Raw genomic sequence first — 16,669 nt, 5'->3', positions numbered from 1 at the left:
CTCTCCCATCATAGGAAACACCCTTTCCATATCCACTCTATCAAGGCCTTTCACCATTCAATAGATTTCAATGAGGTCACCCCTCATTCTTCTGAATTCCAGTGAATTCAAGCCCAGAGCCATCAAACATTTTTGATATGACGAGCTGTTTAATCCTGGAATTGTTTTCGTGAACCTCTTTTGAACCCTTTCCAGTTTCAGCACATCCTTTCTAAGATAAGGGGCCCAAACCTGCTCACAATACTCCAAATAAGGCCTCACCAGTGCTTTGTAAAGCCTCAAGTCTAAAGTCTACTCCCATTCCTATTTCTTATGTTCTCAACATTACTTCCTTGCTTGTATATTCTAATCCTCTTGAAATGAATGCTAACATCACATTTGACTTCCTCATCACAGACTCAACCTGCAAATTCACCTTTATGCACAAGGACTCTCAAATCCCTTTGCACCTCAGATTTTTGTATTTTCTCTGCATTTAGAAAATTATCAACCTAGGTCGGGTGGTCTTAGCATGGATGCAATGTAGTCTTCAATGGACCATGGGCACAATTTGACCATTTCTCAAATGAAGACTCATATGAAAATTACTATTTCTAACAATGTAACATGCTGGCAACACTGCACTGAATTGTCTATCTTCTTTATGCATATAAATATTAAAGGAGACAAACGGAAGCAAAACCAAAACAATTACCACTGCTGGTGACCCTACAGATTTGTTAAACTTGCATGATGTGTCCTCACTCCATAATGATTGCTCCAAAAATTGAGAATATGTACTCGATCCTTTATTTGCAATTAGCAAACGAACATCTTGATGTGATGAAACTTAAGCGTACCCAAGTGTCAGCAAAGTGTAATTGAACGTTATTGAGCGGTCAGCAAAATGATACGACATCTGCCGGCCTCCAGCTACTAGAAACTGCAAAGAACAAAGCATGAATACATAACTTATTCCCCTCACTTTTACCATGCCCCCACTCATGCAATTAATTACCATAATAAACACTTAACACAATACAATGCAGATAGAGAACTGATGCATGACTCCAACAGGGCGACCGAGGAAGATTGAGTTAATAATGCTGGAACACAGCTTAATGGACAATTTCATCTGCTTAGGTCAAGAAACAGGCTTAAAAGGCATTTTCGAAGAGATAAATTTGGATCAAACTTGATTTTCTAGAAAAGCAAACATGCTGTGTAAGCATATTTAAACATGGTCCATGCACACTGTTTGTTTATTGGACGAGCTGGGAAGAGAATGAAGTTAGTGTAGCTGATGTCCTACTTAAAGGTTTCAGCTCATTACCCAGTAAATTTCACTCCTACCATCTCGCAGCAAGTAATCTGATCCCGAATCCGTGACCACATAAATAGCAGAAAACTCTAAATTAGTTTGTACTTTGATTAATCAAACATATAAAGACTTTCATCTTTGTGGTAAAATGTTACCTCCAATACACCAACCATGTGGTCCAATATGCTGCACTGAAATCTTTTCCCCTGGAAAAAGTGTATTTCTCTGAAGCCGCAGTTACATATGATTTATGAAGAATATCCAGATGGACATCTTCTGGGTTAATCTGGGTTACATTGCCTGGCTACAAAATAATTGATTCTTATTAGGAAATAGCTTCAAGCGCAGAAGCTTATATACAAATGCGGGACTCTGCTGTAAGGTAGCATGTGTCAAAACAGATTCAGAATCAGGTTTATTTTCATGGGCATTAGTCATAAAATTTGTTGTTTGGTGGCAGCAGTACAGTGCAATACATAAAACGTTCCTATAAGTTACAACCAATAAATATGTAAGAAAATAATGCAAAAGAGGAAGGGGAGGTAGTGTTCATGGATCTTATAGAATATGGGTCTTCAGGACTTTTATTTCCTCCCCAAAGTAATAATGGGAACAGGGCATGTCTCAGATGGTGAAGGTCCTTAATGATGGATGCCACCTTCTCGAGGCACTGCTAGTTGAAGATGTTCTTGATCCTGGGGCTGGTTGTGCTGTGATGGAGCTGGCTGAGTCCACAGCCCTCTGGAGCTGCTTTCGATTCTGCGCATTGGAACCTCCAAACAAAGATTAGTCAGAATGTTCCTCACTATACATCTGTAGAAAGTTGTTAGAGTCTTTGGTGATGTACCAAATGTCCTCAGGCTCCTAATGACGTATAGCCACTAGCATGCCTTCTTCACGATTGCAGCATTCCGCTGGCCCAGGACAGATCTCTGAGATGGTGATGCCCAGGAACTGGAAGCTGCTCACCATTTCCACTGCTGACCCCTCGGTGAGGACTGGCATGTATTCTCCAAACTTCCTCTTTCTGAAGTCCACAATCAATTCCTTAGCCATGTTGACACTGAGTGCAGGGCTGTTGTTGCAATAGAATCAGAATCAGAATCAGGTTTATTATCACCGGCACGTGACGTGACACTTGTTAACTTAGCAGCAGCAGTTCAATGCAATATATAATCCAGCAGAGAAAAAAGAAAAAAAATCATAAATGAAATAAAATAATAATAAATAAACAAGTAAATCAATTGTGTATATTGAATAGATCTTAAAACGTGCAAAAACATAAATACTGTATATTAAAAAAAAATGTGGTGGTGTCTAAAGATTCAATGTCCATTTAGGAATTGGATGGCAGAGGGGAAGAAGCTGTTCCTGAATCGCTGAGTGTGTGCCTTCAGGCTTCTGTACCTCCTACCTGATGGTAACAGTGAGAAAAAGGCATGCCCTGGGTGCTGGAGGTCCTTAAAAATAGACAGTGCCTTTCTGAGACACCGCTCCCTAAAGATGTCCTGGGTAATTTGTAGGCTAGTACCCAAGATGGAGCTGACTAGATTTACAACTTCTGCAGCTTCTTTCAGTCCTGTGCAGTAGCCCCTCCATACCAGATAGTGATGCAGCCTGTCAGAATGCTCTCCATGGTACAACTAAAGACGTTTTTGAGTGTATTTGTTGACATGCCAAATCTCCGACATTGGTACAATCAACCAATCTATCTAGCTCCTGTACACCTTGTTGCCATCTGAAATTCTGACAACAAAGGTGGTTTCATCAACAAATTTTTAGGTGGTGTTTGAGCCATGCCTAGCCACACAATCATGAGTGTAGCCAGAGTAGATTAGTGTGTGAAGCACACATCCTTAAGGTGTGCCTGTGTTGATTGTCAGCAAGAAGAAGATATTATTATTGATCACTACAAACTACTGTCTCCTGATGAGGAAGTCAAAGGTTCAGTTGCAGAGGGAGATTAAGAGGCCCAGGTTTTGAAGCTTGCTAATTAGAGTTGAGGACATGATGGTGTTGAACTTGTAATTGATAAAATGTAGACTGCAGTATGTGTTGCTGTTGTCCAGGTGTTGTGACAGTAGGCAAACTGATGAAGTTACCAATGTCAAATCCAAAGACAAAGTAACATAGTTTCTTAATATTTATCTTTACTACATGCTGCAGACAAATTGAAACACAATTTGCCTAATGACTATATCTTTCCAGCTTTTGGTTTTGTATCCCAAATGTGTGGCCCTTGTACTTTATTTCTTGATGCAAAGTATGTTCTACCTGGGAGCTTCAAGTAACAACTATATTATGTTTTTGCACTAAATCAAAAGATTTAATTTAAGAGCAACAGAAAAGGAGAAAATTAAAATTGTGGATGTTAGAAATATAAAATAAAAACAAAGAGCTGGAAATAGTTAACAGTAGCTAACATCAGTGGAAAGAGAATCAGGGTTAACAGGCCAATGACCCTTTATCAGTTTCATTTTAGAGGTTTAGCAGGATTCACGTAGATGTCATATTTTAACAATTGTTAGCTTACAGAGCACAGAATGTTTTAATGCATTGGATGCAAACGTTAATATGCTGCCTTCTATTTTCCAAGATTTTATTCCCTACTTCTAAATATGGATAGAGTGCTAGAAGCAAAAGTAACTTTTCAGGACTTCATAGCTGATGTTGCCTTCATCTACCAACTTGACGAATCTTTCTAATTGGGCTCAAAATCCTTCAAGTCCTCAACTCTCATGCTTATTTCAAAGTTTGGTTTGTACTTGGTCGTCCAGAGAACAGCACAAGTTAATGAACTTTCTGTCAAGGTCTATGGATGCCCCTCCTGATGGAGTTATGTGTAATTTCTTGCAATAATCTCTTTATTTCCTCCATAAATAACGGTATTTTCAGAATAAATTATTTTTTAAAAGTGCTTTAGTTTGCTGTGCAAAAACAAGAATGATGTGAAATTGGTATTTGAATCAGAAGGTATCAGAATTCACCAATATAAGGTGGAGAATATGATAGTAACATTTGGTATATGCACATAATATGATAAATGCAGAAATCCAGAAGGCACGGTCCATTCTTCCCCTTGTTTCACATTGTGTTCATTTGCAGTATCCCATGGTGCAATCAACATAAATCAATGAATATGATAATAGCTTAACTTATAGGTTAACTGTTCTTATTTTTAAAAATCCTTGTTCAATTAACTGTTACTTTATTGTTAATAGTGCACAACTATAATTACTGTATTATGAACTGTCTGACCCTAAAAATAACTAAAATTTATATTTAGTTCAAATAAATTTGTTTACATATGTTTATATTTTGTTGAGCAAATATTTGCTTTATTTTTGCTACCTGTGAGAATTCAGCAATGTGATTGGTACTATATCACTTTATGACATCACTGTTGTTGGATGTAGAGTTCCCAAAGGTATCAGAGATAAGCCCCCTGGGCCAGATAGGATATACCCCAGATTACAATAGGAAGTGAAAGAAGAGATTACTGCACCTTGGCAATGATCTTTCCATTCTCACCAGCCCAAAGAATAGTAACAGAATCGTAATAGTAACAGGGGTCTCTTCCGAGATCCCTGCTCTTTGTGATTTTTATAAATGATCTGGATGAGGAAATGGACGGGTGTGTTAGTAAGTTTGCAGATGGCATGAAGGTTGGTAGAGTTGTGGATGGTGTGGAGGGTTGTTGTAAATTAAAATGGGATATTGAGAGGATGCAGAGCTGGGCTGAGAAGTGGCAGATGGAATTCAATCCAGAAAAGTGTGAAGTGATTAATTTTAGAAGGTCAAGTGTGATGGCAGAATACAGGTTTAATGGCAGGAATCTTGGCAGTGAGGAGGTACAGAGGGATCTTGGGGTACAAGTACATAGATCTCGCAAAGTTGCCACTCAAGGAACATGAAGTTCTCGACCTCCATACTGTAGGGTGTGGGGCAAAGAATTGCTCTTATACGGAGATAATAAGGAATTAATGGGTCAAATGCTTTCCTTCCCTGCTGTAACTACTCTCTGATTCTGTGAAGGAGAGAGAAATGGGGAGGCGGAGAAGTCTACAGGGAAATATTCACAGATAATAACCCAAAGACACGGCAGCCAAAGGTGCAGCAAAGCTGAGGGAGGATGTATAAGAGGCTGGAGTCAAAGAGCTGTAACATTCCTGAGGTTTGCAGGGCATATGAATATTAAGGGTTGAGGGTTTGCATACAAGGAAACATACAGTTAAGCAGCATCTGTAAAAGAGGGAAACATTGTTAATATTTCAGATGTTTGACCATTCATGAGAAATGGGAATAATTGGTGATATATCAGGTCAAGCACACTGGATTGATATGGATCAAAGGAACTCTCTGGCTGGACATCCATGTCTTAATATTGTTTTCATTGTGATCTACCCTTATTCAATTATTTATGTGCTGCTTTCTCTGTTAAGTGTCGAGCTCTCCTTAGTCAAGCTGAAATAATAAATATGAAATAATAAAAATAAAAGCTATGTTCTATATCAAAAACAGTATCCAAGTGAATGATAATCCATATCTTTTCTGGGTCTGAGAAATAAATTGGCAGAGTTGTGGATTAATGTATTATTAGAAGCTCATTTATTCTTCATGGAGTAAAGTCGTTTATTTTCAGTACATTTTTAAACAGTGAATTAGGGAGAATTAATTGAAGTTCTTGATTTACTGTTCTCCATTGATTATGCAGAGGAGGTTACAATAACAGTCCATGTGGATGAGGGAGAGATCACTGACAGCAGTTTCTGAATTTTTCCAGTTGTTGTGGAATTTGACTACTTGGCAAGATGCTGTCAGTTTCATAATCCAGTAAACACAAACAACCCTACTTTCAGAATCGGAACCCAACAAAATCTTAAATATTCAGCTACTACTTTAAACAGACTGATCCTTCTGGCAACCTCAGACAAACCTCTTGAAATATTTCTCTTGGTATCCTCATCATTATTTGTAACCAGGGTGGTCTGTAAGGAAGATATGAGTGGTGAAGACATTTGTAAATATTACGTGTCCTTGATTTCACATCAGCCCATTTCAAATCAGAATCATAAATGACTTAGCAAAGCCTGACGTGCATTCTATGTTACAAAAAATCAACATTTGTTAAGAAGGGTCCAAGCAAAAATATCTCTGTTTGAAACTTAATTCCTGCGAGATGCACTACTTCTCTGGTACTCAGCTATGCAGTGAATGGAACAATTATGAGTTTGCGAGGAGATTTATCACACCCAGGTTTTTATAGCCTGTCTTTTTTTCTCACTCTGGTCTTTTGAAGGTGGTTAGAGCAATGAGAAGTTTCATTTGTGAGGATATGGGTGGAGAGACTGAGAATCTATTTTTATTTGTAACACACAAAATGCTGGAGGAACTCAATAGGTCAGACAGCATCTATGGAGAGGAATAAAGAATTGATGTTTTGAGCTGAGACCTTTCTATAGTTTAAAGTTTAATTTACTATCAGAGAAATGTATGCAGAATACATCCTGAAATTCTTATTCTTCACAGGACATTTTCAGCATCTGTAGAATCTCTCGTGTATGATATTTATTTTTATTACTTTTTATTTCCGATTGCATCAGAATTGATCTTTGTGGGCTAGCTGGTGGGGCGCAATGACATCAGCACCGGACTCTGGAATGGAGGTTCCCGGATCCGCTCCTGAGTACGCTTTCCATCCGTGCTGGGTTGAGTGTCGAATTCGCAACTCGTCCTCGTAAAATAAAGGGAAAAATACTCCAAAATGTCTGTGTGAGGAGTGTCACGCCACACAGTCTCTCTCCCTCTCTCGCTCCGCGCCTTGTAAAGGCATGAAAAAAAAGACATCGTCCTGTCAACATCACACACGCACGGATGGACGCACGCATGCACACGCCAAAAAAAAAATTGATTTTTGCAATGCCTATACAGTGAAAAAGTAATTGACCACAATAAAAATGGATGCAGCAACATGCTCCCTGGCTGACTTAGTAAACTGGTAAATTGATAAACTGTTTTATTATTGTCACAGTGAAAAGTTTGTCTTGCACGCTGTCTATACAGATCAATTCATTAAAATAGTGCATTGAGGAAGTGCAAGGTAAATCAATAAGAGAGCGCAGAATAACATGTTACAGAGACAGTGCAGTGCAGGTAAACAGCAAGGTGCAAGGTCACAATGAGGTAGGTTGTAAGGACAAGAGTCCATCTTATAAGGGTTAGAAGCAGCGAAGCTTATCAGAAACTTCTCCACTTGCTGATTGGCTGAGCTGGGGTTCTGGCTGGTGACGCGGAGGGTTGTTCCAAAGACACTTGTCAACGTGGACGGCCAGAGCGATCAAGCTTTCAAAGTAGGTGGGCCATGATGTTAATGGTCCAGCAGCACTTCTGCACTCTAGCTGTCACTCTGCTTGGGTTGGGCTTGCTGTAACAAGACGGAGAGTTGGTTGAATATAGTGAGCAGATAGTCAGTGGTTTCCTGCTGCTTCTGGATCATGTACTCATTAAGGTGGACACCTTACTTCAGGCAAGCAAACTCTGTTGGGTCAATCGTGGGTTTACCCGTTCTGCTGGCTGATCTGCACAGGATCCAAGGACATCATCAGGGACACCATGCTGGCCAGTTGCTTTCTGCAGATTCATTCTCTGGAAGACTGGTCTTATGTCCTTACTGGTGACTGTGCATTCAGGCGTAATGGAGACTGCTGGGGTTTGCTACAAACTGCAATGCCTGCAGCAGATTTTGCTATTTGAAGTTTGCTATAAACTCAAGACCATAAGACCAAAAGACAAAGGAGCAGAAGTCGGCCATTTGGCCCATCGAGTCTGCTCTGCCATTTTATCATGAGCTGATCCATTCTCCCATTTATTCCCACTCCCCCGCCTTCCCACCATAACCTTTGATGACCTGGCTACTCAGATACCCATCAATCAAATGTATTTGCTACAATTAGAAAGTTTAATCTTCTTTCCCTGAAGGACTTCTACTGAGAGTAGTGGGATACTTCTTTAAATGTTCAGCCCACAGTTTTAAACAAATATCTGAACAAGGAAAATGGTAAAACCCTGATAGAACACCCAGTGGGACTCGAGGAGTAAAATCGTTTATGTTTCTCATCCTTATAATAATCTTTATTTCCAGGACCATTTAGTTGGTCATCAGCTAAGGCACGTTGTCACCTAAAGTTCTGTGACTTCTTGCAAGCCAACTTGCACATTCTTGTGAACGTAGGTGGAGAAACCAGCATCAGTTGCTACCTGAGGTTTCCTAGTTTCATTTAATTATTATCTTCCACTGCTTTAATCTCAGTACAAATCAAAACGCCTGTCAAGGTCCTCTAGTGTAAATTAGCAAATAGGAATCATGAAACAATCCTTCACCAAATACTGAGAGGGGACAAGACAATATAAATGGAAATGTTTGTTAAGTACACAGAACTCCATGGTCTAAATTTCCTTTTTTTAAAATATTTTATCACTTTAGCATGAGCTGATGCAACCTTACTTAAAATGATTTATGCTCCAATATAGTAATTTCAATCATGTCTCATCAAGATTAAGACACGATTCAAGATTAATTTATGTTTCTTCTAGATGCAGTGCTTTGCCAGCAATTCGTGTTTCAATTGTAATTAAGGATTTTTTAAGCCTGTGCATTAATATCTTAATTGCTCCATTTGTATTTTTAAGGCAGACACCAGCAGCAGTCAAGATAGGTATCTCACTGCAGGTATGGACTCAGAAATTATAACCTTTAATGTCTTCTCATTGTCTGACAGCTCTGTGCTCACATTAATATTTATTTGAAATGATCAAATGAAAGATGTAAATTTTTAGCCATGCCAAAGTGAAATAAAATATTTATTTATTTTAAATTATTTCTTAAGACCTAGTCATTGACCTCATTTGGTCAAACTTATTAAATTATCATCATTACCATATGACTGTTAGAAAATTAAAAAGACAGTAAGGAAAGTTACAGCATAGCTTGTTAGAAATGAAAATAAAAATGATGTTGAATCTTCAGCTGTAGATGCTTAATATATGAGAGACACCAAGAAGGACTCTGAAATCATAGTTGTGCAAAATTTGTAACAATTATGTTAATTCGTTTCAAATCGCACAGTTATTTAATGGAAAACATAAAAGGCTTGTTATAAGAAGATTAGAACATTGGTCAAGACAGGTTCACATTTGTAGTGTAATTAGAAGTATAATTTCAACTCAGAACATAAGGTATTAACCTATTTTTGTTAATTACGGGCAGCAGGAATAAAGAGAACATTTCAGACCAGATCTACTTTGCTCATATTTTCTATTCCTACTTCAGATTTGTAATATGTCTTTTTTTTAAAAATCTGGAAAGAAATTCAATTGAACGCTCTGATTATTTTGGTTACAGCGGCCTTTGATTGTGTTGCATTGCTCAAAGTAAATATCAAAATAAATGATAAGTTTTTGTAGTTTGAATATTTATGAGTTACTTTCATAATATGTAACAGGAAATGAATATTCATCTCTGCCAATTATTTTCTGCCAGAATTTTACCTTGAATTTAAAACCCTTAAGAAAATGTTAATTATACAGTAATCACAGAACATTGTGATAACTCTCTTCAATCAGCTATAGCCAGACTGGAAAAGTGAAAAAAGAGACAATGTATCAACATAATTGAAAAATGTGTACTTAATACTCAATATAAGAGAAAAAAAAACACCTATTGAAGGCAGCAATTTTTCATCCTCTAGAGAAATATTTCTGACAATGTTATAGTTCAAGCTCATAGGACTAGATGTTTTAATCCCTTTGATAAGCAGATCCTAACTCAGGTCCTGGCATAGAGATTGTGGGGTGAGGCTTGGTGGGTGGCAGATGCCTCCCAGGGGTCATCAGATGGGCACCCCCCTTCCTAAATGTTTTCTCAATTTAAGCCCATTACATTTCCAGATGGCCCAACAGTGTGACCCAGCATTCTCGTGTGCACCCCTCTTCACATCTGGCCACTCATGGGTCATTTTAGGGCCCAGCTGCCGTCACTTGTCTTCATCGATAACCAGTGGCTGCTTCACTCAGCTGCCTCCAAGAGTTCTTTTAAAGCTTGCCGCTGGCCCTGGCCTTGGATTCCCAACCCCTTCAGCAACCTGACCATGGAAGTAGCCATAGATCCTTTGCGGCCACAAATCTACTGGGAAAATCTGCACCTTCCATCCACACCGCTCAGCATCTCTGGCCAGCTCAGCGTATCTTACATGTTTCCACTCATACGCCTCACAGACTGCATCTTCCCAGGGCACTGTGAGCTCTCAGATTACTGCAGCCTTCAGCCTGCTGGACCACAAGACCAAATCTGGTCTGAGGGTGGTAGTGGCTATCTCCGGGGGAAATATTAGCTTTTGTCAAGGTTGTCAGCCATGTTCCGGTCACGACCCGGCTCCAGTATGCCTGACACCAACCGTGTCACTGAGGTGGCATTGTCTGTTCTTGCCGGACAAAGGGGATGGTGGTTCTTCCAGTCACATGGGGCTAACCGTTATTACTCAGCCCTTGCTTCTCCACAATGGATGCCAAACATCTGAGTACCTGGTTGTGCCTCCATGTGTAACTTCCTTGACAGAGGCTTACTTTGCAAGGTGAGAGGATGTGCTTGAGGTTTGCTGTTCTTCCACAGAGCTGGTTCATTAAGCCACTGGTTCAGATTTTTGGGAGTTGGGAGAACATCATAAACTTAAAAGGAAGCTAATCTTTCTTCCTTCCTTTTCCGATGTTTTTCCGGCTGAATTTTCTTTTCTCAATGTTTTCCCACCTTGTCCACTGTCTTTGTTTTGTCTGAGACACTGCTCTTGCTTACCTCCTGTCGCTGTACTTCCTCCACCACTGTAGCTCGCCTTCGCCTTTGTGTTGTCGCCTATTGCCGAATGGACCCTGTTTTTGCTATTTGACCCTGTTCCAAGGCCCCCTCTTCCAGATTGCACCTGGCCCACCATGTCTGCCATCCTGAGTGCTGCTTTTGCCTGTTTTACCGACTCTGCTGGACACTTCTTTCTCCCTGTTAAGGTCCTGGGTGCAGTGTCCTGGACAACTCTGTCACCGGATACCGAGAGAGTAATCTCGAGCCTCACCTTGGCTCACTTGAACTCTTCAGTCAGCCCGTGAAAGGCAACGTCAGAGCTCCTTTGCCATACAGGTAGATGTTACTTAGTGATCTTGGTAGTCCCATCCACTTCTTAATGAGGGAACTAACTGTCCTCTCCAGCTTTTCAACATGAGTGATGGGGACTTCATACAGAGTCAGTGGCCAGAACACCCGAGGTAGCAATCCAAACTGAAGGCACCAGAGCTTGAGGTTTCCCGGCAGCAAGGTCTTATCGATGTCTTTAAGCCCTATGATGATTTCTTCTCTCAGCAGTTTCACTTGATTTGTATTACTGTATCATCGTTCCAACACCCCAAGCTTTTAACTGGCATTTCTGATACATTCCCATCCACATGGAACTTATAGTCGACCAGCCTTCCTTTGACTATAGAAATGCTCCTGGACTTCTTTGTTTTAACCATCACTTGGGCGCATTTGATGTTTGAATAGAACTTCTCAAGCAACCATTTGGTACATGGGATGGTAGTTGTCAGGATGGTTAAATCATCCATATAATGCCCGAATTGGTGGTAGATATAGTCCTGACTTCAGTCACTCTTCTCCTACTACCCATTTAAAAGCTCCAATGATCACTTCCATTGCCGTGGTAAAAGCCAGTTGAAACATGGTGCAACCTGCCATTATGCCCGTCTCCACAGGCTGCCAGGCTGTGTTGTACTCTGTAGTTATCAATGAGAACTAGAGATCTCAAAAGTAGGCTTTGACTAAGGCTGTAACACATTCTGGTGCATGAAAGAATTCAAATGAAGACAACAGCTGGATATGTGAGACTGACCCAAAGGCATTGGCTCGGTCCAAGAACAAGACACGGAGGTCTCTTCTTTCCCTTTTAGCAGTTTGTATTTGATGCCAAATTATACTTGGGTGTTCCAAACAGCTGGAGAAACCCGGCATCCCTGCGTTCTGCACATGTACAGGGTGAGTACAGGGCTACAGTAGGAAACTTTGTCACATGGTGTGAGCAGAATTATCTGCAGCTTAATGTGAAAAAGACTAAGGAGCTGGTGGTAAACCTGAGGAGAGCTAAGGTACCGGTGACCCCTGTTTCCATCCAGGGGTCAGGGTGGACATGGTGGAGGATTACAAATACCTGGGGATACGAATTGACAATAAACAGGACTGGTCAAAGAACACTGAGGCTGTCTACAAGAAGGGTCAGAGCCATCTCTATCTACTTCCTGAAGAGACTGAGGTCCTTTAACATCTGCCGGACGATGCTGAGGATGTTCTACGAGTCTGTGGTGGCCAGTGCTATCATGTTTGCTGTTGTGTGCTGGGGCAGCAGGCTGAAGGTAGCAGACACCAACAGAATCAACAAACTCATTCGTAAGGCCAGTGATGTTGTGGGGATGGAACTGGACTCTCTCACGGTGGTGTCTGAAAAGAGGATGCTGTCTAAGTTGCATGCCATAGAACATAGAACATAGAATAGTACAGCACAGTACAGGCCCTTCAGCCTACAATGTTGTGCCGACCCTTAAACCCTGCCTCCCATATAATCCCCACCCCCGCACCTTAAATTCCTCCATATACCTGTCTAGTAGTCTCTTAAATTTCACAGGTGTATCTGCCTCCACCACTGACTCAGGCAGTGCATTCCACGCACCAACCACTCTCTGAGTAAAAAACCTTCCTCTAATATCCCCCTTGAACTTCCCAGCCCTTACCTTAAAGCCATGTCCTCTTGTATTGAGCAGTGGTGCCCTGGGGAAGAGGCGCTGGCTATCCACTCTATCTAGTCCTCTTATTATCTTGTACACCTCTATCATGTCTCCTCTCATCCTCCCTCTCTCCAAAGAGTAAAGCCCTAGCTCCCTTAATCTCTGATCATACTTTCTAAACCAGGCAGCATCCTGGTAAATCTCCTCTGTACCCTTTCCAATGCTTCCACATCCTTCCTATAGTGAGGTGACCAGAACTGGATACCTCACTATAGTGTGGCCTAACCAGAGTTTTATAGAGCTGCATCATTACATCGCGACTCTTAAACTCTATCCCTCGACTTATGAAAGCTAACACCCCATAAGCTTTCTTAACTACCCTATCTACCTGTGAGGCAACTTTCAGGGATCTGTGGACATGTACACCCAGGTCCCTCTGCTCCTCCACACTACCAAGTATCCTGTCATTTACTTTGTACTCTGCCTTGGAGTTTGTCCTTCCAAAGGGTACCACCTCACACTTCTCTGGGTTGAACTCCATCTGCCACTTCTCAGCCCACATCTTGGTCAATGTCTCCCATCCACTACATAATGTACTGGGTGGGCACAGGAGTACATTCAGCCAGAGACTCATTCCTCCGAGGTGCAGCACAGAGCGTCATAGGAAGTCATTCCTGCCTGTGGCCATCAATCTTTACAACTCCTCCCTTAGAGGGTCAGGCATCCTGAGCCAATAGGCTGGTCCTGGACTTATTTCATAATTTACTGGCATAATTTACATATTACTATTTAACTATTTATGGTTCTATTACTATTTATTATTTATGGAGCAACTGTAACGAAAACCAATTTCCCCCGGGATTAATAAAGTATGACTATGACTATATGTGTGATGAATTTGTTTTTCTCCAAGTAAGTAGACACCTTTGTGCTAAGACACTGAAAAATATTTTCCCTTCAACATTTAATAGATTTATTTGCCAAAACTGTCCAATTTTTGAGGAATCTTTTTCTTCAGGAATTAGAATTCCTCCTGCCTGCCGCCACGCTCAAGGAATAAGTTTATTCTTCAGAACCTCCTTCATCTGTTTCCATAAGATGTTCAGGACCCTTGGTGCATTTTTGTAGAGTTTGTACAGAACTCCATTTGGTCCTGGCGCTGAAGCAACCCTCGCCCACTTTACTACTTTTATTATCTCACTATATCTGCGGGGACTGATGTCAAACTGCTGATGTGGAGGGTGGATGTGTGGCATATCTGAAAGTAATGAGATATGTTCGGCTCTCAAGCTGTCTGAGTATGTCAGCTTCAGATGATACTTCCAGATCTTCCTTTGACATCTCAGGAGTTCAATTCTTCTGTTTGGTGAAAATGCTTTTCACGAACTTGTAGGGGTACTTATAGAATCATGTCGGAGTGTGTTCTTTCTTCTTGCTTCGAAACCTGATGTTTTTTGTCCTCCTTAGAGTTGACAGTCGTTCCTTTGGTTCTGCCTGCAGATGTTGATTCCTTCTCTTTCCTCCATGGTTGATTTTCTGCACTGTTTACTCAGTTGCCGTCTCTCCTTAATGAGGCCCTCTATCTCCTTTTGTCTTCTTGATTTGATTTGTGCTATGCTAGCAGCATTATCTTAATTATTTCCCCCACTCCAAAGCTTTCTGCTCCATAGTTGTATAGGAGGTCGTCCATCCTCTCAACAGTGCCCTTGAGACCACTGAGGAGTCTGCATCGATCCTCGTTGACCATTGCCCACTCTTTCTTGTTGCAGGTTTTTGGCCATTTCACACATGGCTTTTTCACCTGCAGCTTCTTTTCTGCTGGCTGGCCTTGTCTTTCCTGTGAGCTGTGGTCTTCAGTGCTGACGGGCTCTTCTGAGACCGCGCGCGGGTTACTGATGCTCGTGCCTGGGTTACTGACGTTTGTGCCCGGGTTACTGATGTTTGTGCCCGGGTTACTGATGCTTGTGCCTGGGTTATTGATGCTCTGCGGACTTTGGGTTCCATCCTGCCGCTGAACTTCATTTGGCTTACTCGTCCTTTCCCTCAAGAAATACTGGTCGATGCAAGGCCCAGTCTTGTCTCCTTGAAGCACTTCATCCTGCCCTGGTGTATCTTCAAGCCCCTAGCTGATTTTACCTTAGATCAGCTGCAGCTGCAGCTCTGCAGTGTGTTTCCTGCTGATGTCACTAACTCAAGTTCTATACTGCCTATGTTTCTCATGGTTGAAGTCATGCCATGTTCTGTTACCAGAATATCCATACTTGAGTCATCTTGCACCCCCGCTGTCACTGACTCTGGGGTATCTTTTTTTTGTAGTTCTTGTAGCCATCAGTGGTTGACCCCTATATGCTACCGAGGCAAGAGGAGTCTGCTGCCATGGATAGCTAGCCCATGGCAACCCCAATGGGGTCTTTCCCTCCTGTCATCTGTCATCTGTCTTTCCAGGATGTCATCAGGACTTTCCCTAGTTGTCAGCTGCTCTTTCACAGCAGTCACTGATGAATCAGATGTATAGCTCGAAATCATAGGACTAGATGTTTCCAGACCTTAACTCGGGTCATAGCAAAGTACTGATGATGCAAACCTAAAATTTAAAAAAAAAACACCCATTTGTACTCAACAAAGATAACATTTCAGGTCAAAGACCTGTCATCAAAACCATAAAAAAGGGATATGTCAAATTGTAAAGAAGTACAAATACATAGAAAAGTAGAGAGTAGGAAAGAAGAAAAGGGAAAACTTTTAAAAGATTATACAAGAGTCTGGTGGAAACAGGGGTATGGCCTCCCTTAAAAAACTGAAAAATATATCAATAATTGCAGCTTATATCTTGCACATTACACTTTCAACACACACAATGGATGTGCATATAGGCCCTTCCAAAAAACAGCTAATTTAATTTCTCCTTCAGAACTCCCACCAACTGGGACATGCCCTCTTTCCATTACTACCATTGAGGAGGAGTCAAAGAAGCCTGAAGGCCCACAGTCAACAGTTTAGGAACAACTTTCCCTCCTCCAGCATCAAATTTCTGGGTGGTCCATGAACCAGTGTACATTGCTTCAATATTCCTTTTTCTGCACTATTTATTTATAATTTGTAGAATTTCTGTCTTTGCATAAATGAGGTCAGTGTGGGAATTGCAGACCCTTCCATTGATGGGACAGGTGGGTGGATAGTACAATGTTCCTTCTGCCATCCACACAGGACCTCTGTGGCTCCTTAATCACTAAACTGAAGGTTTTCAACACAATCCAGAATAGTCAATGTAATGAGTTCTTCAGGCCCATGTGGGGCACCAGAGAGCATTGGGCTCTGATATTTTTAGAGCACCAGAATTGGCTAATTGTTGTCCAATGACAGTTCTTAACCATTTAATATTCCTTGTCTTTTTCCCAAGCGATTCAGTCTTTGTAATATGGTCTCCTGGTGCCTTTTGCTCAAGCTTGTTAAGTTTATTTTGATTGGCTCCTGGCATAATTTACATATTACTATTTAACTATTTATCGTTTTATTACTATTTATTATTTATGGTGCAACTGTAATGAAAACCAA

This window comes from Mobula hypostoma, chromosome 1, assembly GCF_963921235.1.
Source record: "Mobula hypostoma chromosome 1, sMobHyp1.1, whole genome shotgun sequence".
In the NCBI taxonomy this organism is placed as follows: Eukaryota; Metazoa; Chordata; class Chondrichthyes; order Myliobatiformes; family Myliobatidae; genus Mobula; species Mobula hypostoma.
The sequence above is the reverse complement of the archived record's forward strand: the minus strand, read 5'-3'. Positions refer to the sequence as shown.